The sequence below is a fragment of the Macrobrachium nipponense genome, chromosome 2 (genome assembly GCF_015104395.2).
Source record: "Macrobrachium nipponense isolate FS-2020 chromosome 2, ASM1510439v2, whole genome shotgun sequence".
Classification (NCBI taxonomy): Eukaryota; Metazoa; Arthropoda; class Malacostraca; order Decapoda; family Palaemonidae; genus Macrobrachium; species Macrobrachium nipponense.
In genome coordinates, this window is record NC_087201.1 from 105,978,662 (window position 1) to 106,001,792 (window position 23,131).

The 23,131-nt window shown below is 41.2% G+C and overlaps 1 pseudogene; it reads right to left on the bottom strand.

Annotated features, from left to right (window-relative positions):
- The window catches only part of LOC135221268 (spectrin alpha chain-like), a 136,960-nt pseudogene that overhangs the window by 88,554 nt on the left and 25,275 nt on the right, over positions 1 to 23,131 (bottom strand).

Genomic DNA, 23,131 nt, shown 5'->3' on the forward strand with positions numbered 1-23,131 from the left:
GGACTTTAGCATATGTCCCTTAGCAATAAGCCTAGACTATGTTAGCAGTTGCTACTGTATCCTAGTCTATGATTCTGACATCTAAACCTAAGAAGCTAAAAGCTTAGAATATGCCGATAAAACGTATAAATAATCAGCATGTACTCATTTCAAATAATTATTAATTAATCATTAACTATAATACACAAACAAACAAAAAAACTTCCAACCTTTTGTTTACATTCAGCACTTACGAGTACCGAACAATCGCCAAGCAACCACTTTTCCTAGCACACAGTAAGCCATAAATTTTCATTCTCTCTCTTCAACTAATGAAACTACCAAACAGTATAATAGCCATTCATTACTATTCTTTATTCTATCTCTACCTAATTGGGATACCGACTTACTGACAGCTATAATGAAACATATACGTAATATTAAAACAGAAGATTTCTAGAAAATACGTATTTGTTGGCTTTGATGATAGCAGTCTGATTTATTTTATACTTTATGATATCTAATTCACAATTTTTTTTTATTAAATGTATTGCATGTACTCATTTCAAATAATTATTCAGTAACCATTAACTATAATAAACAATCAAACAAACAAACAAAAAAAACTGTTTACGTTAAGCACTTATGAGTACCAAACAATAGCCAAGCAACCACTTTCACCTAGCACACAGTACGTACAGTAATCAAATTTTCATTATCTCTCTTCAACTACTGAAACTAACATACAGTATAATAACGATTCATTTCTATTCTTCATTCTATCTTTACCTAATTTTTTTATTAAATGTATTGCATGAATAAGTTTTTCAATTTACAGCATCCTTTTACCAATAGAATACATAGAGCACATGGGGTAAGAATGACTGACCAATAGGAGAGCAGGATCTTACGGCGGTGACTAGGCATCAGGAACCAATGGGAGAGCGGAGGATGGTGGCGAGTCTACTCAGTTAGCGGCGCGCAAGTTTTAAAATTGTTCTCGGTGGCCCGGGCGAATCTCAGGACTTTACAGCAACAACCTTTCGTAACTTGAACTATTTTCATATGCAGAGCCCAAAAAATCTTCGTATTTGCTTTCGTAACACGAATTTTTCGTATGTTGAGGTACCACTTGTTTTATAAAATACTACGGCAAATCTAAGCCAGTATTCCACAGAGCGGCCAATGTTGTGGCTTGAAATCAGCTGACAGCGAATACGAGTTTGTTTTGCCATAACGCAATTCTGAGCGAATTCTCTTTCTTCTAGTTAGCATAAACGAATATGTACACACTTGACTTATATGAGACAAGGTTATTTTTCCTTATACACCGTGTTTTTAGGAGGAAATATGAATTGAATATGTCTCGTTGTGAATGTGAACTACTCTTTTTTTTCGTTAACAGATTACGTTGGCAGCATGTTTATTGCGTAAAAAAATTACGTGATTCCATTCGCAATCCTCCTTTATATCATCGTAATACGAACTTTACTAACAGTAAAATGTGTTCTTTCAAGCACAGTAGTTTTGATTAAAATGATTTTATCTCAATTTTATCTACGGTTGTGTTTCATGGCATACGTTTACTGGAGTTTTATCCTTGTTGCCAATGTACGATAATAGTCATTAGCAGCTGGAACAGCTTTCTCAGCTTCAGTTATAACTAGGTTTATATTTAACAGTATATTTCCTGATGATCTTTGATCTATAGCGAATAAAGTTATTACATTAAGATATCTCAGTTCTATTCTATACATAACGCCATTTATAACAACTACGGTAATAGTGTGCTGTGCTACGATGATTGAAATACAAGCCAAATGGATGTTATCCAATTTGGTTGTACTTAGAAAAAAAAGTTGTTTCTCGTTCGATCGCGTTCATGGCTGTACACGTTCATGCAACGAGTATAACGTTATAACCATACTTTCATCATTCTCTTTTGCTGTTATTGAACTTATGTAACTAGGAGATGGATAAAGTTAGGCTACTGTAATTTGGTCTCTCATAAAATTGGACTATCGTAATGGACCAGTCAAAGGCGCCGTAATCCCACAACGGCGCAATAAGTAAAATTATATTTATGCAGTATAGTACTATAGAATTTACTGTACAGTACATGTGGGTGTCTAGAGTATGTAAAGATATAATAAAGTTTATACAGTGTACAGGTAGCTGTAGTGTTCAGGTTACATCATTAGTCTTACGATAGTTCGATTTTATGAGAGATCAAATTACAATGGCCTAACTTTATCCATCTTCTAGTTACATAAGTTCAATAACAGCAAAAGAGAATGGTGAAAGTATGGTTTTAACGTTATACTCGTTGCGTGAACGTGTACAACCATGAACAACCGAACGAGAAAAAGACTTTTTTTTTCTAAGTACAACCGAACTGGATAACATCTGTTTGGCTTGTATTTCGATCATCGTACTGCAGTGCAACATTACCGTATTTGTTATAAATGGCGTTATGTATAGAATAGAACTGAGATATCTTAATGTAATAACTTTATTTGCTATAGATCAGAGATCAATATAGATTAAAGATCAATCGGGAAATATACCGTTAAATTTAAACCTAATTATGACTGAAGCTGAGAAAACTGTTCAAGCTGCTAATGACTATTATCGTACATCGGCAACAGTAAACGTCTGCCATCACACACAACCATAGATAAAATTGGGATAAAATCATTTTAATCAAAACTACTGTGCTTGAAAGAACACATTTTACTGTTGGTTTCACGCCGATATTAGATAAATAACGTAAAGTTCGTATTACGATGATATAAAGGATTACGTATTGCGAACGGAATCACGTAATTTTTTACGCAATAAACATGCCGCCAACGTAATCTGTTAACGAAAAAAAAAATAGTAGTCATCATTCACAACGAGACATATTCAATAAATATTTCCACCTAAAAACACGGCTGTATAAGGAAAAATAACTTTGTCTCATATAAGTCAAGTATCTAGATATTCGTTTATGCTAACTAGAAGCAAGAGCATTCGCTCAGAATTGCGTTATGGTGAAACAGACTCGTATTCATCAGCTGATTTCAAACCACAACATTGGCCTCTCCGCGGAATACGGGTTTAAGTTTGCCGTAGTATTTTAAAATACAATAATATGAGAATACATACAATATTCTTGGATACAGTGAAATAATGTATAACTTTTTAAAGGATTTATGGAAAAGATGCATAATTAATAAAATAAAGCAATGCATTTTTCGGAACTGGCGGACAAGAACGAATATGAAAAACCATCCCCTGACAACGTGGAGCGTAGTTACAAAGGCTGCCTTAATTTGTATCTTATTTCTGTACAAAAATGAAAATACCTTTACGCAATATATTTTCATACACATTTTAACATAAAAGCATAAACATTTGAAAAATCGACACATCGATTGCTAAATTTGCACTTTTTTTTTTTTTTTTTTTTTTTTAACTCGATATTTTTGGAAGAGCGGCAGACGGCGGCAAAAAGTGCAAATTAGCGATCGATGTGTCGATTTTATAAATGTTTATGCTTTTATGTTTAAAATGTGTATGAAAATGTATTACGAATAGGGTATTTTTATTTCTGTGCAGAAATATGATAAAAAGGCAGCTTTTGAAACTCCCCTTCAAGTTATCGACTACGATGTGTTTTTCAAGTTCGTTCTTGTATGCCGCGGAACTTGAAAAACACATCGTAGTCGATAACTTGAAGGGGAGTTTCAAAAGCTGCCTTTTTATCATATTTCTGCACAGAAATAAAAATACCCTATTCGTAATACATTTTCATACACATTTTAAACATAAAAGCATAATCACTTATAAAATCGACACATCGATCGCTAATTTGCACATTTTTTTTTTTTTAAATCTATATTTTCGGAAGAGCGGCAGGCGCAGCTTACAAGAAAGAAACATGAAAAAAACATCGTATTTGGTATCGTGAAGGGCAGTTTCAAAAGCTGCCTTTGTATCATATTTCTGTACAGAAATAAAAATGCCTTCACACACATTTTTAAACAAACAGCATGAACAATTATGAATCGACACATCCATAGCTAAATTTGCACTTATGTAACTCGATATTTTCGGCATAGAACAGCGTCAGAGGCATATATTTACCTTAATACCTACGTAATAACTCTCCATAAAAATTTTTGTTAATATAATTTGCATAACCTTTATGGTCTGAACGGCATTTCTATATGTATGAACTCGTTAGACAACGGCGCTAGCGGCGCTGTTAACTGAAATTTGTGCCGTAAAGATACCTTTAAAATGCCTTATTTTTTTAATGAATATTTTTGACGACCGCCGTAAAACCGATTCGCCGTTGAGTGATTGCGCCGTTAACCGCGGTCCGCCTGTATATAAAAAATGTAGTTTTTAGAGCTTGCACGTTTTTCATATTTCAAAGGTTCGTAAACCTACACACTAAAAAAAAGTTTCCTGAATAGGCCCTGCTGAAATGGGGTGTCTTATACAATCACACATCTTTTCTGACTTCAAATATGGTAACAATTTAATCTCACCCACTACCACCATAAATTAATCAACCTCAGATCCTAAAAATACCAAATTTGTAACTAATTTGTATTTTTCATAACTAACAAACCTGAGGTCTTAACATTAGGATTTACTAGCGCCAAGCTGGAAAACCGGTAGAATTAAAATTATTACATTGTGAGATCCAGGGACTAATGGCATCTATACCAGGTCACGGGGCATGTATACCCAGAAATGCCCACGGCTACCTGTGACCCATCAGTTATATTTCTAACCCAGTTTAGACTGCTAGAGGGGTGGTTCGAGGTGGGCCTTTAACTGTTAAGACCTCAGGTTTGTTATTATGAAAAATACAAATTAGTTACAAATTTGGTATTTGTTCATACACGAAACAAACCTTCGGTCTTAACATTAGGATAGACTTACTATTGGAGGAGGTAAGTCTCTACAACTGACTGGAAGTTTGCCACCTTATCCATTTCCGAATATATAGGGAAATTCTAGAGAATGGACAATGAACCTAGGACCAAAGATATAAGCGGATCTATTGGTTTCCCTCCCACTGGGTGTAGATACCATTCTACTGTTACTCTTGTCCCTTGCGACTGGATCCACCTTCACCCCCCCTCTTTTCTTATTATCCAGAGGGGTGTGTTGCTACTGAAAAGTATATCATCAGCTAAGATAGCTTCACAGTATGGCTGACCATCTCACCTGCATCTAGTCCGTCCAGCACATGACGGTACTCTCCTTCATATTTGCCCGTAGTTAAAGGAGTAGGAAGAAAGTAGTAAAGAAAAAAGACCAGTCATCCCATTCATTCTACTTTCATACCTTCATCTTAGACTAGACGCAAACTGACCCGCCAGGGGACACTGGATGAACTATATCACTTGTTGGGCCGCCACCACTGGACCCAAGGAAAAGGTGTCCAAGGATCTATGGGCAACATCTTTCAAATAAAATGAGGTGAAAGTTGTTTGGCGCTTCCACACGCCAGCTTTCAGAATTTTATCCACAGACATGTTCTTCTTAAATGCCAGGGAAGCACTCACACCCTGATGTCATGAGCTCTAGCTCCCACCTGGCTATCTGACCCTCTGTCCTTCTGCAGTATAAGCATTTCTGATTGTCTCCCTTAGCCAAAATGATAATGTATTCTTGGACACTTCCTTCTTGTTCCGTCCTGTACTTACGAACAACCTCTGGCACCCCGGCCTGAGGTGCCTTGTTCTCTTTAAGTACTCCCTTAGTGCCCTGACGGGGCACGGAGCATTTCAGCTTTGTCGTTGTCTACAAAGTCTGCCAAGGAAGGTATGGTAAAGGAGTCGAATCTGCCGTCTACTATTGTTGGATTTTGGGTCTTTGCCACGAATTCTGGGACAAACTCACACACCATTGATCTCCAACCTCTCGAGTGCTTTATGAGATATGAGAGGCCATGTAGCTCCCCCACCCTTTGGTTGAAGCCAGGGCCAATAAGAAGACTGTCTTCAGGGTCAGGCTCCTATCCGTGGACTGCCTTAGCGGTTCGTAAGGGGGTTTTGTCAGGACTACTCAGTACCTTGGTCAGATCCCAATCTGGGGCTTTTAGCTCCTTTGGTGGGCATGACTGTTCAAAGCTCCTCATCAGCATGGCCAACTCCCATGAAGACGATATGTCCACTCCTTTCATTCGTAAGACTGAGGCTAGAGCAGCCCTGTACCCCTTCACTGCAGATACAGACATATGTTTTTCTGTTCTGAGATATATCAGAAAGTCTGTAAACCAATCACAGTATGCTGACCACTTCCCTTGGTATACTGTCGCAGATGAGTTTTCTGATATTACCTGCCATCTGAGTTGCTGCTTCCTGCGAAAACCCTCGTCTCTCAGGAGGAGATACTTGACAGTCTCCACCCGTGAAGCGATAGGGACTTCACCGACTGTGGTACCTCTCCACGTGAGGCTGACACAGAAGGTTGCTCCATGGAGGTAACTCTCTTGGCACATCTACTAGGAGTTCCAGTAGGTCTGGAAACCACTCTGCTTTCGGCCATAACGGGGCTACCAGGGTCATCTTGAGGTTCTGAGACCGCATTACCCTGTTCAGAACCTGACGGATTAGACAAAATGGAGGAAATGCGTACACGTCCAGATTGTCCCAGGGTGTTGTAGCGCATCTTCTGCTGCTGCCTCTGCGTCCGGGACTACTGAACAATACACTTCCAACTTTTTGTTGTACCTGGTTGCGAATAGGTCTATGATCGGTCCTTCCCACAACATGAGCATCCTGTCCCACTACCTGTTGGTGTAGGGACACTCCGTTCCCAGAATCTGATCCCTGCGGCTCAACTTGTCGGCCACTATGTTTCTTTTCCCGGAATATACCTGGCCTTGATGTCTACCAGGGTTCTCTATAGCCCACTGGTGAAGTTTGAACTGTCATCACATGTAACTGCCGAGAAAACTAGGCCTCCTTGCTTGTTTATATAAGCTACTACTGTGGTGTTGTCTGACATCAATACCACCGAGTGTCCCTTACAATCTCTCCCTGAATTCTTGTAGAGCCAGGAAAGCTGCTTTCAACTCCAGCACGTTTATATGGAGTTCTCTGTCCTTGCAACTCCATTTTGCTGACACCATCAACTCCTCCATATGGGCTCCCCAGCCTTCTAGTGACGCATCCGAGAACAGCAAGAGGTCTGGGGAGGATTGTTGAAGGGGGACACACTGTCAGATTGTCGTCGTCCACCCACCACAGCAAGTCTTTCCTCACTTCTGCCGACAAGGGAATTTGCTCGTACGGGTGATCTACTGTTGGTGACCAAAAACTCCTTCATCCTCCATTGTAGGGACCGAAGGTGTAGCCTTCCTTGTGGTACTAGCTTCTCCAGGGAGGTTAGGATTCCCAGCACACCTGCCACTGTCTTGCTGGCTGTGTCTGCTTTCCCAGAAAGGCATTCACCACTTGTTGCATTTCTGTACTCTTTGGTCTGTCGGGAATACTTTGGCTTGTGTTGTGTCTATCACCATTCCCAGATATTCCAAATGTTGACTTGGATCCAGCTGCGACTTCTGCTGATTCACCACAATACCTAGGCTGTGACAAAGCTGCAGGAGGGCCGCCCTGTCCCTGAGTAATTTCTCCCTGGACTTGCTATCACCAGCCAATCGTCCAGATATCTTATCAGCCTGATCCCCTGAGCGTGCGCCCACGCCGACACGAGGTGTGAACACTCTTGTAAAAACTTGAGGAGACGTTGTCAATCCGAAGCACAGGACTTGAACTCGAAAGCTTTCCCTGCAAGACTGAAGCGGAGAAATTTCCTTGAAGACTGATGGACTGGTATCTGAAGTATGCGTCCTTTAGATCGACTGTCAGCTAAAGTCTCCGATTCTGACTGCTTGTAGAACCATTTTCGGAGTTTCCATCTTGAAACTGGTTTTCCTTATAAACAGATTCAGCGTTGACAGGTCTATTACTGTCTTCCACTCCCCGTTGGCTTTGGGTACCAGGAAAATCCTGCTGTAAAAGCCTTTTGTCGGACTGCATACTTGTTGCACAGCTCCTCCTTTTTCCACCATCTTCTTCACTTCGTCCTGCAGAATAGTGGCCTTCTGAGATTTGTGCATACTAAGTGACGTGGGGTAATGGTTGATCTGTCAGGGGCGGGGTTACCTCGAACGGAATCAATACCCGATCCTGAGAACATCCACCACCCACTGCTCTGCCCCTAGTTCCTGCCACACCTTCCAGTGATTTGCCAGGCAACCCCCCACTGGTGTGGCCAAGTGATGGGAGGCGCCCATCCTATCTTCTTGAGCCTCTCCCCCTTCCTCTATTGCCCCTTCCTCTGTTGTTTCTATTGTGAAAGGGCCGATGCGTTCTCCTCTTTGGGGAAGAGGGTCTTGTGACTCTATTAGGGATGCTATGTCTCACTGGTTTCTTTCGAGACACGTTGCTGTTGTCTTCCCTCCAAAGGAATAGTTTGACTGTTAGAGGTTTTCCTACTGCCTGTTGCACCAACCTATCGTTAGTGTCCATCCTTCTTCTATCTATCGCTTCTTCCAGTATGACCTCTGGCAACAGTAGTTGCGATTCCAAGATATCCCCATTCCTCATTGCTAACAGGGAATCCAAATCCACATTGCGGCTTAGTCTAGCCAATGCTGCATCTCTCCTCATTAGCAGGATATTTGCCCAAACATTGGCACTTACGTTTGTCAGGTACGCAATCGCCTTGGACCCTGACTGTTAGTAATCTAATGAACAATGGTTCATCCACTACTTTCCTGTTGCTTCGAGGATGCAATTTTCGCCACTGCTGTTGACCAAAGGTCTAACCCAGGACGCAGCCTGAAAGACAGAAGAAGCTGTTGCTTCTAACGTGGCAGCCTCTTGGTACGTCATCGAGGGGCACTCCATTTTAACCTGATCCAAGGTTAATCCAGGCCTTAACCTTACAACATTAGGGTTCATTTGTCTAGACAGCAAAGGGACCTTGCGGTGTCGTATAATATTTCCTTTGCTTTATCATTGGAGGGGGAATAAATTTAAATGATCTATTAGATCTTAAGGAATTATCCCTCCTGCAAATCTTTGCGTTTACGTGTTGCAAGGACCGATTCCGCATGACTCGAAACAAGGCAATTCATACGACACCTTGGGTATCCCTCTTTAGTCCAAACGCCATGTCAATTCCAGGAGGAAGCATACTGGCCGGTGTTTCTGTCTTCTCGAAAGGCTATTGAATTGACGAATCAAATCAATAACCTCTGCATACGAGGCCAGTAAACTCTTGGTTTATTTTTCTCCTTCCTCCGGCTCTAGGGTGTACCACTCTCGTCACGAGAGATGTTGTTCGCCTCTATCTTCTGACAGACGGCCCGGAATTCCACGGCCGCCTGCCCCTACGGCCGCGGCCTCTTTGATCTTTGCTGGCCGCTGTTGGCTCGATCCCAGATAGTCAGCAGGGGACGAGAAGAGAACGTCTCACTCTTTCTCTGCTCACGGATCTAGAGCGAGAATCTCGTCTAGATCTCCAAGATGAAGGCTCCCTTAAGACAGAGGTAAGTTTCGTCTTTATTAGCATTGGCATCGTTTCGAGCGTTCGGCGAGCCTGGCCTCGGCCTTCTATCCAGACGGACACTGCCTTCCACGAACGTATCCGCCGAGGTTGCCAACTCTCTATTTTTCGTACTTTTAATAGGAGCCTTATCGTCCTTCGTACGTATTTTGAACGGAACCTTACGGGCGAAACTGGACCTGCATTCCATCCTCTGCTGCACCTTTCGCCGCCAACGTCGATTTTACCAGAGGTATCGCAGTTTTTTGCGATCCGAACTGGCAAAACTCCGCCTCGGCCGCTAGCTCGCCGGCCGTCACCTCTCTCGCTTGTTCGGACTCTTGCGAACGGCTTCGTTCTGGCAACCATTGTGCTTAATAGCCACTGATTTCCCGACCTTCTTGCTGACTTGGAAAAGACAGTCTCCGTCCGAAGAAGAGGAAGAATTAAGAATTGATCTTCCTCTTCTTGGCCCGAGGATACCGCTAGGAACTCCCGAATCCTCCTCCCAAACGCTTGACTGGCGCTCGCAGTGACGTTATCGGAACTTAGCGATGACGCGAACTAGAGAAGAAGACGAAGAAGGCGAATCACACTTTCTTTTTGCCTCTCTTAATTCATTCTCTCCTCTATATCCTGTAAACTTCTGCATTACAGTTTGCATGACGGATTCAGAAGGCGTATTAGCGTCTGGGAGCCGCGAAAAAGGCCGAGAATCGGTCTGTGACGTCATCACGCCTGCCATCTCAGAGTGTGACGTATGTTGTGACGTCATCCCTCTCGTAGGGAGAGACTGAGAGGTTTCTGCCTGGTGGAACCGCACCGTTTGCTGCCAAATTACCTCCCACGTTCTGCATCGCTGTAAATACTGAGTGGGATGGAATGAAGCAGCGGCATTAATTCCCATAAATTGCAAGCCCGGGGGATGAAGGAACATTCAGCGCTGCCGGACCCTGCTGGAAAACCGTGACGTCATATAATGCGCAAGCAGACCATCCAAGGTTGGTACGCCTGGTAGGCCTAGCGCTGACCACGTACCATCTAACCTATGCGCTTGCGTAGCAGGAGCCTGGAACAAAGATGGCAGGATCTCCCCCTCTACTTGCTGGGAAAGAAAGGAGAGTGCAAATTATTCATAAAATTACCCAAGGCCCTCCCGACGTTTCGATACAGAAACGCTAGGAGAAAACCAGAAGGGGTGGGTATGAGACAATTCAAAAGCAGGTGGAGAAAACATATTGGGGGGAGCAGCCTGGTTTATTACCGATACAAAAGAAGCCGGTAAGGTAAGGTGGTCATCCAAAGATGGCGTCACCCCCCCCCCTTTTTTCTTTTGTATTGGCTTTTCCCACTAGAACTTCTTCCACTGTTCCACCGACCAACCGCGACAAACAGAACACGGATTAGTAACCGTACATACGTTTCCCTGCACCTACTACACGTTGGATGAGGATCCGTCGACACCGAGGTTAGGAACCTAGAACAAGGGAAGCCACTGACTCCTGGGCATTTCCTTTGTCTCCTCTTCGAAGCGGTAGACGATCCCGATGTTGAGGCAAAATTCTCCATCATAACCACGTATACACTCTGTTACCACACACTGATCACACTTGGAGAAAGAAAAGGAATGAAAATAAAAAATGAAATGGATAAAGAACGGGCAAACTGAAAAAACCGGCTTTAAATGAGATAGACAGTAACACGTCTTATCTTAAAGGCGGTGGTAGGAAAATAACTGATGGGTCACAGGTAGACCGTGGGCATTTGCTGCCCTGGTATATGCCCAGTGTGACCTGGTATAGATGGACCATTAGTCCTGGATCTCACAAGGTGGGTAATTTGTTAATTCTACCGGTTTCCAGCTTGGCGCTAGTAAATCCTAATGTTCAAGACCGAAGGTTTGTTTCGTGTATGAACAAACAGACCTTATCACTGTGCTGCATTACTCACTATGCTATCAACTAGCCAAAACAGAATGAAACTCGTCACCTATTTGAAGTCAGAAAGTAGTGCTTGAACTACCCATACATCAACAGTAGCATAAAGTGTAGCACTGAATGGTCCTCCTCACCTTAGCAGTAAGTTGTGTCCATAATTCATTGATCTCTCGCTGCTTTCCATATATAGTATCTGCAGCCTCAGGGGTGAGTCTGCATCAGACGGTTAGCAGTTTTCATCAAGCTGTCTAATTTAATCCCTAAGGCAGCAAGATCTCTCTCCAAGCCTGAAAATTTAAGCCAGATTCATCATGTACTGTATAAGCCACTGCAAAATACTTCTGATTATGCATAAATCCTCCCATGAAAAATATACCATAAAGAATTACATTTCATAACAAAAACTACATAAGCACATATATTCATATTTATAAGAAACTACCTTTTACAAACCTTCATGTTTGCGCTGAAGAGCCTGAACTGATCTCAAGTCTTTTCCACAATCATCATTGTGAGTGCTTCATCCTTTTCTTGGATCCAGTCCTTGGTTTCATCAAACGTCACGGTGTGGAAGGCGCTGTTACCCCTCATGAGCTGATCCCAATTGGAACTGACGCTCCTAAACAAAGTGAACACAAGTAAAAACTTAACTCAATACAGATTATGTCCTTTCAAGTTTTGTTAATGCAAAACTGATAAAGCTTCAAGAAACTGGAAATAACAAAATCTTTACCTGGGCCATCTGTTGCAGCGAGTTCCATTTTGTGTGTTGAGGTCTTCAATCTGAGTTTGAATCTTCAGAGCAGCTTCTGTTTGTCCTAGACTCATGAGCTGCATGGCTATCTCATTCATTTCAGCAAGACGTACCTCATTGGGCTTGCAAGTCTGTTTTGAAATCGTCAAACTTCTTTTGCAGAACCTCGACCTAAACAGAGAAAACATTAAAAAATACTTCAATTACTCTGGCCTCCTCTTTCAACCTACCACATCAAAACAAAAATAATCAGACTCCCAATTTATACTATTATTTCTTTTACCTGTTCCAAATCTTCTCCAACATCTTCGATTCTGGGCATGCTGCTCCTTATCCTTAATCCACTGTGCTAATTCTGCAGCCTCTCTTACCAAAAACATAGGCCTGAACAGTTTCACTAAGTTCTTTTGGCGTTCAAGTGCAGAAGCCATCAAGTTTTCATACCTGACCCTGGAATGGTTTCTGTTTTTGTTTAAAGCATTTTAATTACAATTCTTAAAAAATTTTAAAACTTATATCTCTTCTTCTTTCATTACCAATAAAGCACATTTCTGTTATGCTAAAAATTATTTACCTTGCTTGACTACCATCAAATAACAGATCAGTAAAGTAGTAGTTAATATCAGTACTGTAGATGTAAAAGGATCAGATTATTAACGCTTAACATATATAAAAGCTTCCACATATAATAATACTTAATCTTGACTCACTCTTATTTGATTCTGGCGTGCAGCAATAGAATTTCCATCAGCCAGGTTCTGTTGAGAGGCAGTTAAGCCAGAGTCAATCTTCTTACGTAGGCAGCAGGAACAAATCCCTGCCGATCATTTACTTCTACTTTCCACCAGTCCTTATTTGTAGCATTCAGGAGTGTTAGCACATCATTCTTCTTACTATGGACACTTCACGAGGCGACTTACTCAGTGTAATCATAGAGAGCCACCACATTCCATTTTTTTCTTTTTTTTTTTTTTTTTTGCCTGTAATATCCATAACAGGTACTTCCTGCTGACGACATCCAGCAGCCTGTTCCTCCAAGCTGGCTATAGGGGAACTGGAACTGAAAGCTTCCAAGTCACTCATGAGGGCCTCATGTTTCTTCAGAAGAGCTTCAGCTGAATCCTTCATCTTTACCAAAGTCTCCACCACCTGGCAATGGGGTTCCTTCTTCCTTCATCCAAGATTCAGCTTCATTTGCATCTGCAAAGTATTGGTGGGCTGCATGGAATCATCAAGGTCTTGACGGCGCTGATTGGCACGCTCCTTTGAGTTGGGCCCAATGCTTGGCTTAGGGTGTTAACTCGTTGTTTTAATCTCTTCACAGCAAAATGACCATCACTGATCATTTCCTCTCCAGATGTGGTAACAGCAATAATTCTGTGCTCATGATTGTTGATTTCAGCCAAGACAGCTTGGTGTTTCTTGATTAGATTTTGTACCCCAATAAGGTCCTTCCCACCCGATTTGTGGAAGCTGCAATGGGTTCTTTTTCCCGTATCCAAGCCTCTTCATCATCAATATCACGGAACAACTGCTGAACCAAACAGAGAATCTTAATTAAAAAGACGTTCTTTTACGAAGCGTCAATTGGCTTCTGAAGTGCATTGTACCGTTCCTGAAGCGCCAACCTGCTTAGCTTTGATGTTGTCTGCATCAAAATGCCCACGATCTACAAACTGATCGGCAGCAATCCGCACACCATCATTCTATCCTGATGTGACCCCAACACTCAGCTTCTAAAAGGCATGCTTTTTAAGCAGATTTTGTACACCAGTAAGGTCTTTACCATAATCCTCACTCATCAATTGACCTTCAATCTCAGAAAGCCAAAGTTCAATATCCTCAACCACCACGATTGAACTGCTGCTGCTGAGAAGCTTCTTACCAGCTTAGAGCCTTTCTACGTGTAGCTTCCTCAAGTGATGTCCAAAGCTGCAAAATTGCCTCCATACGACTACCAATGCGTTCTCGGCATAATGATCAGAGTCCAACAGCTCTTTTCCAGTAGATGTAATTTCCTCAATACGAGACTTGTTTGCACTCAACTCCTGATCAAAGTTTTGATGTTTTGGACTTTCCCATTCAAGTTAGTAGGATCTAAATAGCTATCATCAGTAGCAAATTTTAGTTTTCTCATTGATCCAACTTTAGTTTCATCACAATCTCTTTTCAAAACTGCTGGGAATCTATATGAATCTTCCAGCATCGTACGACGGCGAGCCGACATATCAAGCAATGCTGCCCTACGTTCCAAAAGAAGTTCACGTCTCTGGGATACATCATCTGCAGCATAATGCTCGGCCTTCAATGCGCTTAGTAGCAAATTCATCAAGGGCCTTGATTTTCTCTTCCTGGGCAGCTAGAGATTTCTCAAAAAATCTTCATGTTTTTTTTTATAAGGGCCTCAACTGAGTCAATGGAGTCGCCAAATCTTCATTTTCCAAGAAAGCTCCTCTGCTTTGCCATCCATGTGTCGGCTTTTGCTCAGTGGTCACGGTAAAAGAGTTGCAAGTCCATGCACTGTTCATACAAGATACGGCGCTCTTCCCAGAGAGCCAGCAAAGCAGCTTTCTCCTGAGACAAGGTGCTCAACTTTTCTACTACTTCAGCCTTGGCATGATGGTTCTTCTCTACTACATTTCACAGCTTCATGAGTACTCTTAAAGCTGTCCTCCCGAGCATCAATTTCACCCACCTGTGTTTTTCCTGATGGCGTTCTAGTAATGCTTCTGCTCCTGCAACATCCTTAGCTAATTCATCAGCTGTAATTATTGCTCTCATATCATTAATCCAAGATATCAGGTCACGGAAATCAGACAGGAAGCGATGAAGGTAATGTGAATCATCCAGACGGCGGCGGCGTTCCTGTGCCTTTGCTGTCAAGTTGACCAAGAGTGCTCAATTTCAGCTATTTGACCTTTATCTGTTCAGCATGATCAGAATGAATACCACATAAGCGAGTTGCTTCTTCACCTAAAGTAGAAACTTTATCTTCTAAGGCAGCAAGGTCACGTTCTAAACCCTCGTGCTTGCGCTGAAGTGTCTGAACAGAAGCCAAATCTCTTCCATAGTCATCAGAAGACAAAACAACATCTTTCTCAGCAATCCATGCAATGGTTTCATCTGCATCTCTATTGAAACGTTGAATTTCATGGGCCCCAAAGAGCTTCTCCTGCCTGGTGCGTGCAAGCAGACGCAAACGTTGCCAAGCTTCATTCAAGTCCTTCTTGCGCTTGTTTATCACCTCAACTTCAGGGTGGCCATCAGTAACTAATTTTTCAGCCAGAGCATTGACCTCAGTGACCCTGTACTTCTTGAGCAGCCATATCCTTCTGGAATTCATCAAATTTACGCTGAAGAACTTCAACATGTTCCAAGTCAATGCCAAATTCTTCAGAAGTAACAAATGTCTCCTTATCATTAATCCAGTACATGACTTCATCACACTGGCGCTGGAATTGCACCAACACCAAAGCCTGCTGTAGTCTCATTCCTTTGTCCGCCAAGCGACTCAACAATAGCTCCCATAATCGATGAAGCTCATCTGAAATAAATTAAAATACTATACTCCTAAAACCAATCACTGCAATATCACAACAATGATTAACATTACTCATTTACTCTGAAGGTAAATTTTATTTAATATCTATCAAGAGGAAAATTATAATCTGATAATCAAGAACACTGAAGATCTACTGTAGCAAACTGTTACTGTACTGGTAATGATTTTTAAAAATCACTTTACACCTAAATTCAAAATAACTATGACTTATGACAGTTTAAAGACAATTTACAAAAAATTATAATACGTACATAACCATTCCAAACAATAAATTACATCATACTCAAAAGATATATAGCAAATATAAAATTATTATCAGCACACCTTTTAGTAATTACAACAATACTAATACTAGTCATGATAAGTGCAGCTTACCCAACTTCTGCCTTATAACATCAGAGGCAAAATGCTGCTGGTTGATCATTTCAGAACCTGTGTTGTCTAACACCACTATAGCATTTGAATGAGCTGCCACTTCAGCCTCAAAAGCTTGATGTTTCTGAATTTTTGCCTGAAGATTGGTAGGATCTTTGTAGCTCTCATCAGATGCAGCTTGCAATTTCTCATGAATCCAAGATTTCCAATCATCAGCATCACGTTTGAAGTACTGAAATAACATTCAGTAGATGTTAAATTAAAGCAAAGCCAACTAATCCCTTCCATACATTGTATTCTTTTCTTACAACCTATTTCAATACTGATAAATGAAAATGTTATTATGTACTCAATTTTGCAAAGCGTATAAAACTACACTATAAAAAAAAAAACTAATAAATTTATTTTATAAAGATTTATAAGAAACATTTCTCTACACATATTCTATCTCCAGGTAAATCACTGTGTATGTGAAAACAGGTATGCACAAAGCTACTAACAAAATTAGTGTACTGTTAAAACTAGAAATAGTTTTAACTTAATTTTTTAAGAAACTCACCTGGAACTTTCGCGAGTCTTCAAGCTTGTCCCTCTTCAGACGAGCATCTGAGCGAAACTGGAGTACCTGAGAGAACCTGGTCTCGCCGATCCTGGATGTCTTCAGCGGTCTCCAGGATCCGCACTTCTTTTACAACACATTCCCCTCCATGTTGATGTACTTCTGTTTTTGTATGTACTCTCAAATCTTTTATTCTTCTGCAGAACTTTTAATAATGCTACTGACCCCGACTTGCTTTTGTCAAGTTTATGTGCTACTGTGCTTATGACGGCTTTTGGCACAATCGCAAAACTTTACAGTGAAAAATAGGAATTCCACAACCTGTAAAATAAATTCTAATATTAAAGCAGTTTTTCACAAATATAAAATATTCACACAAAATAAACATTCATAATCAGTGACAAAAAATTTTTCACTTACACTCAATTTTATGGGCAGTGATAAACTAACAAAATTACAAGCAGAGCCATACTATATCTAATACATATGGAAGAGCTTTTCTAAAAACAGATTTTAAGCTCATAACTATTCTACCAGATTTCCTTACAACAATATGCAATATCATGTACATAATACTAAAATAACCTGCCATTTGCAACTAGGTTTACAGCTCCCTCAGGGATCTACGTATTTGATATGACACAAAAATCAGTCAAACGACAATGGAACTCACACAACTCTTTCTGAGTAGCATGGTATTTACATTTATACACCCAGACCCTACCTGGCCAGGGTGGCACGCATGGGGATAGTGGAAGGAGGCGGCTTTACAGCTCTGGACTCGTTAACCCTTGTCATAAACAAAAATACCAGTGACATGGTACCTGAGGATATACGTATATCTTAACCTAATCTACTCTGGGTGACACATCCTAACTGGTTATGGAAGGTCCTTGAAACCCTAACCCATCTTATCGATCACCTTAAATCATTAAAGACAGCCAGGACTACTTTGAAGTTTGAATCCTTAAATGCGGTACTTAGCATGTTACTAGCAGTGTGATTAAAAGAGCCTCACTCACCCCTATTACAGGTGGCATTGGTTAACGGTGACCAGATTTTACAGCACGTCTAGTGATACCGTTAACTGAATTTTCAGCGCCAGTAAACGGTTTAAAGGTGCCGATCTCCATTTAGTGGTGTCAATATCCGGTTAGCAGTGCCATTAAGCGGTTTATCGGTATTATTATAGCGGATTTTTGGTTAGCGGCACTCAGTCAGGAACTGAACCCCCGCCGTTAACAGGGGACTGCCTGTAGTTTGTTTTCAGGACTCATTAAGTACCATCAACTGTTATTGGAAGTGTTAATTTTTCAGTTTCATGAAATGAAGGAGATAAACAACGTAGGAAAGAAGCTACCAGCAAGGTTACACTAGTCTTAATGGATTAAAGCACTGTGCTTCAAGTGGTACAGAATATTGACTATTGTTGTTTTTTAGTTCACTTATCTTAAAAATGCTGTACGTACTTTTTTTCCGTTTTGTTTTTCCAGGTTCAAGGATTTTAATATTTAATAAGTTTCTCAGCAGTTGACATACCCAAAACAAAGAACTTAACAAATTAACACCATAACCTTATATCTCTAGATCCCCCACAAAGGCACCCTAGCCTGTCTATGAAGCATCTGAATACTACTATGTGAGACCTGGGTTCCTTACTTCCAATGAGAGACCTATCTGAAGCCTCAACCAATCTGCCCACCATTCTAGTGTCTCTCAAAGACTCGTCAGCACTGTAATGCTTCAAGTAAAATTAAATGAACCTCATCCTCAGCCTCAAACTTCTCCAAAGAAACCATGTGACAAAAAGAAAAAGCCACCACTTCACTGGAAGCTGCTCTATGGGCTAAAATCCTGCCACAAGAAATTGTTTACTCTCTCCAAGAAAAAAAACCCTGTAAACAGTAACTCTATCCTCATCCCCAGATAGACATTTGGCTGCACCCAATCTAGCGGGGAATTTTACCACTGATAAGAGTACTATAAGACTGAGCCAGATTGGCTAGGGCTAGCGAGTCTTCCAAACAGAGCAGATCCCAGATCCCAAGATGACACCAACCCCCCCTATGGGAGCTAACATTCAAATGTGCTTCCAAAGATGAGTTTAAGTATATAAAAAAAAAAATTCCCTGCAAAAAGAAAAGATACTAACTGCAATACAGAGGGTTTATTTAAACATGAAAGTAAGCATCCTTCATGTCCATAGAATTCATCTAATCGTTACACTGAACAGCCGTCAGAACAGTGCTGGACGATTCTATGGAAAAGGGAGTCGGCAGAACAAACTTGCCAAGGATGCAGACATCTGGCCTCCAACCTGTGGACATTTTCAGAACGAGAAACAGGCAAAGTAGAAGCCTAGGGAGGCTTTCAACACCAACTCAATGACCACCTTCTTTAACAGATTCAACTTTCTTGTGCAGGGCTAGGAACCTCTCATAGTGATGAAAGTAAGGGTAAAAAGGAAGGCCACTGGTGATGCCTGACTTCCTGGACATTTTCAAAAAACTCTTTCCTTTCCCTGATTACAGACATCCTCCCTAATCATTTGAAAAAGGAAGAATTGAGTAGGTGCTCATGCAGCAGATTGAAAATATATGCAGTTACTGACTTCTGAGAAGGTGGAACCTTTGAAGTTAAATATAAGCATGGAATTGGTAAATGAGTGTAATGTTAGTCAAGAAACAACTGTAATCATCCTGTTGAGGCAACCCAAGAACTCTAAAGACTATCAAACTATGGAATCAATCATTATGGTGACAAATAATCTTTAAGCTGGCATAATGAATGAGCAACAGCAGTTAGTGAAAGTTCTTTTCTTCAGGTCTAAACAAGTCAAGTAGTCCGCATATTGAACTGAAGGTGGCTTCAGAACAGGTATCACATGAGACAGCTCTACACTACAACAACAAGAGAAATTTCCTCAAAGCACACCTGAACCAAAGTAGAAAGCTTCAACCTTATTGTTGTCTTACCAGGAGACAATAGGCTAATATGCAACAAAGACAGTCTCTCCACCATATCTAAACCCTCAACCACGAGGGTAGAGAGAAGCTCACTTGTCTAAGAGCTGCCTACAACTGAAAATGACTCTTCTACCTCAAATTCATCCTACATAAGTGCCAACGCAGGAGCCAAGACAGCAGAGGCCAATTTCTCAAGTAGTAAAGCAACAGGTGAGGTGAAGAGGCAAGACGGTAGGTGGGGCACTCTTTTGTGTAACACCTTAGGCACCAAGAGGCAGTCAAGAAAGTAATGACATATAGGTACCAGGAAGGGGGTCAGACAGCTGGGAGGGAAGTCAGTGAGGCCCAACATGACTGGCTTAACAGCTGGATGATGACAGTTCACATTACAAAAATACTTCCAGTATAGCATTTAAGTTTAGTTTCTAGGGAGGAACCTTCTGAAGAGGCAGCAGGAGCAGCAAAAAAACACATTCAAGATGGCAGGAGAGGTAGGGACACAACTTCAATAAACTAAGATGAAACATAGGGAAGATGAAAATTATAAGGAGAAAGGAAACAAGCAGGATGGAAAGTGAGGAGCAAATTCCTTGGTTATATGAACAAAAGAGAAAGCAGCAGATTAGAGTAGAGTATAAGCCAGTTGAGAATGGTAGGTAGAAAACAAAGAATAGGCTCAAAAATGACAAATTTGTAACTAATTTGTATTTTTCATAACTACCAAACCTGAGGTCTTAACATTAGGATTAACTAGCGCCAAGCTGGAAACCGGTAGAATTAAATTTAAACTTGTGCGATCCAGGGACTATTGGCATCTATACCAGGTCACGGGGCATGTATACCCAGAATGCCCTCGGCGTAGTGTGACCGACCCACCAGTTATACTTCTAACCCAGTTAGACTGCTAGAGGGGTGGTTCGAGGTGGGCCTTTAACTGTTAAGACCTCAGGTTTGTTAGTTATGAAAAATATAAATTAGTTACAAATTTGTCATTTGTTCATATAAGAAACAAACCTTTGGTCTTAACATTAGGATAGACTTACTTATTGGAGGGAGGTAAGTCTGTAACTGACTGAGAGTTTGCCACCTAAATCCACTTCCGAATATTAGGAGCATTCTAAGAGAATGGACTATAAACCTTTGAACCAAAGATATAAGAGAATCTATTGGTTTCCCTCACCGGGTTCTGGTATCATGCCATGGTTTATAAACTATGGGGAAATAGAGGACCCTCTATTCTCATAAACCACTCTTGTCCCTTGTATCTGGATCTACCATCACCCCTCCCTTCCATATTACCAAGAGGGGTGTGTTGCTACTGGAAAGTATACTATACTCCAACATAACTTTACAGTATGGCTGACCACCTCATCTGCATCTAGTCTGTTCCAGCTCATGATGGTACTCTCCTTCATACTGCCCGTAGGTAAAGGAGTAGAAAGAAAGTAGTAAAGAAAAAAGACCAGTCATCCCATTCAATCTACTTTCATACCTTCATCTTAGACTAGACACAAACTGACCCGCCAGGGATACTGGATGAGCTATACCACTTGCTGGGCCACCACCACTGGACCCAAGGAGAGGGTATCCAAGGATCTATGGGCAATGTCTTTTAAATAAAAGGAAGTGAAAGTCGTTTGGCATTTCCAAACACCAGCTTTCAGAATTCTCTCCACAGACATATTCTTCTTGAATGCCAAAGAAGCACTCTAGCCTCTAATGTCATGAGCCCTAGCCCTCTCCTGACTATCTGACCCCTTGTCTTCTGTCATGTAGGCATTCCTGATAGTTTTTCTTAGCCAAAACGATATTGTATTTCTAGACACTTCCTTCTTGTTCCGTCCTGTACTTATGAACAACGTCCTGCACCCCAGAGGTGCCTTGTCCTCCTCAAGTACTCTCTTGTTACCCTGACGGGACACAAAAACATCCCATCTTTGTCATTATCTACAAAATCAGCCAGAGAAGGTTTGGAAAAAAGTCAAATCTGCCGTCCACTATTGATGGGTTTTGAGTCTTGGCCACTGCTAGAGGGGTGGTTCGAGGTGGGCCTTTAACTGTTAAGACTTCAGGTTTGTTAGTTATGAAAAATATAAATTAGTTACAAATTTGTCATTTGTTCATATAAGAAACAAACCTTTGGTCTTAACATTAGGATAGACTTACTTATTGGAGGGAGGTAAGTCTGTAACTGACTGAGAGTTTGCCACCTAAATCCACTTCCGAATATTAGGAGCATTCTAAGAGAATGGACTATAAACCTTTGAACCAAAGATATAAGAGAATCTATTGGTTTCCCTCACCGGGTGCTGGTATCATGCCATGGTTTATAAACTATGGGGAAATAGAGGACCCTCTATTCTCATAAACCACTCTTGTCCCTTGTATCTGGATCTACCATCACCCCTCCCTTCCATATTACCAAGAGGGGTGTGTTGCTACTGGAAAGTATACTATACTCCAACATAACTTTACAGTATGGCTGACCACCTCATCTGCATCTAGTCTGTTCCAGCTCATGATGGTACTCTCCTTCATACTGCCCGTAGGTAAAGGAGTAGAAAGTAGTAAAGAAAAAAGACCAGTCATCCCATTCAATCTACTTTCATACCTTCTTTCATACCTTCATCTTAGACTAGACACAAACTGACCCGCCAGGGATACTGGATGAGCTATACCACTTGCTGGGCCGCCACCACTGGACCCAAGGAGAGGGTATCCAAGGATCTATGGGCAATGTCTTTTAAATAAAAGGAAGTGAAAGTCGTTTGGCGTTTCCAAACACCAGCTTTCAGAATTCTCTCCACAGACATATTCTTCTTGAATGCCAAAGAAGCACTCTAGCCTCTAATGTCATGAGCCCTAGCCCTCTCCTGGCTATCTGACCCCTTGTCTTGTGTCATGTAGGCATTCCTGATAGTTTTTCTTAGCCAAAACGATATTGTATTTCTAGACACTTCCTTCTTGTTCCGTCCTGTACTTATGAACAACGTCCTGCACCCCAGAGGTGTCTTGTCCTCCTCAAGTACTCTCTTGTTACCCTGACGGGACACAAAAACATCCCATCTTTGTCATTATCTACAAAATCAGCCAGAGAAGGTTTGGAAAAAAGTCAAATCTGCCGTCCACTATTGATGGGTTTTGAGTCTTGGCCACTGCTAGAGGGGTGGTTCGAGGTGGGCCTTTAACTGTGAAGACTTCAGGTTTGTTAGTTATGAAAAATATAAATGTTACAAATTTGTCATTTGTTCATATAAGAAACAAACCTTTGGTCTTAACATTAGGATAGACTTACTTATTGGAGGGAGGTAAGTCTGTAACTGACTGAGAGTTTGCCACCTAAATCCACTTCCGAATATTAGGAGCATTCTAAGAGAATGGACTATAAACCTTTGAACCAAAGATATAAGAGAATCTATTGGTTTCCCTCACCGG